The sequence below is a fragment of the Gorilla gorilla genome, chromosome 2 (assembly GCF_029281585.2).
Source record: "Gorilla gorilla gorilla isolate KB3781 chromosome 2, NHGRI_mGorGor1-v2.1_pri, whole genome shotgun sequence".
NCBI lineage: Eukaryota > Metazoa > Chordata > Mammalia > Primates > Hominidae > Gorilla > Gorilla gorilla.
In genome coordinates, this window is record NC_086017.1 from 178,174,242 (window position 1) to 178,175,594 (window position 1,353).

The 1,353-nt window shown below is 42.4% G+C and overlaps 1 pseudogene; it reads left to right on the plus strand.

Moving 5' to 3' along the window:
• Positions 1–658: 658 nt before the first annotated feature.
• LOC115933947 (peptidyl-prolyl cis-trans isomerase A-like) lies at positions 659–1,147 on the plus strand (annotated as a pseudogene).
• The last annotated feature ends 206 nt before the right edge of the window (positions 1,148–1,353 follow it).

Here is a 1,353-nt window from a genome sequence, read left to right on the forward strand (position 1 = left end):
TCTCTCACACACACACACACACACAGAGAGAGAGAGAGAGAGAGAGAGAGACAGAGAGAGAGAGAAAGTACTTCTGTTGCCATTAATTTGTTTTAGAGATGAACAGGGGATGAAATTGGAAACCATCATTCTCAGTAAACTATCGCAAGAACAAAAAACCAAACACCGCATATTCTCACTCATAGGTGGGAATTGAACAATGAGATCACATGGACACAGGAAGGGGAATATCACACTCTGGGGACTGTTGTGGGGTTGGGGGAGGGGGGAGGGATAGCATTGGGAGATATACCTAATGCTAGATGACGAGTTAGTGGGTGCAGCGCACCAGCATGGCACATGTATACATATGTAACTAACCTGCACAATGTGCACATGTACCCTAAAATTTAAAGTATAATAAAAAAAAGAAAAAAAAAATAAATAAACTGCTAATGAAAAATAAAAAAAAAAAAAGAAATTTAACACAAATAAAGTAAGCAGTTAAGTTACAATGAAGGATACAAAATGTTCACACTTCTTTACTGTACTACATTTAAATCAATATGACAAAGTCATTTTGTCTTTATGCAAACAATTAACTTGATATTTTCATATAGTAACAGAAAAAATGGGCTTTGCAGACGCCGCTGCCACCGGGAGCCCTCTACTATCAGCCATGGTCAACCCCACCGTGTTCCTCTACATCGCTGTCCACGGTGAGCCCTTGGGTGGCATCCCCTTCGAGCTGTTTGCAGACAAGATCCCAAAGACACCAGAAAACTTTCATGCTGTAAGCACTGGAGAAAAAGGATTTGGTTATAAGGGTTCCGGCTTTCACAGAATTATTCCAGGGGTTATGTGTCAGCGTGGTGACTTCACAAGTCATAATGGCACTGGTGGCAAGTCCATCTAAGGGGAGAAATTTGATGACAAGAACTTCATCCCAAAGCATGCAGGTCCTGGCATCTTGTCCATGGCAAATACTGGACCCAACACAAACAGTTTCCAGTGTTTCATCTGCACTGCCAAGGCTGAGTGGTTGGACGGCAAGCATGTGGTCTTTGGCAAGGTGAAAAAGGCATAAATATTGTCGAGGCCATGGAGCGCTTTGGGTCCAGGAATGGCAAGACCAGCAAGAAGATCACCATTTCTGACTGTGGAAAACTCTAATACGTTTGACATTTTATCTTAACCACCAGACTATTCCTTCTGTAGCTCAGGAGAGCACCTCTCCACCCCATTTGCTCGCAGTATCCTGGAATCTTTGTGCTCTCGCTGCAGTTCCCTTTGGGTGCCATGTTTTCCTTGTTCCCTTCCATGTCTAGCTGGATTGCAAAGTTAAGTTTATGACTATGAAATAAAAACTAAATA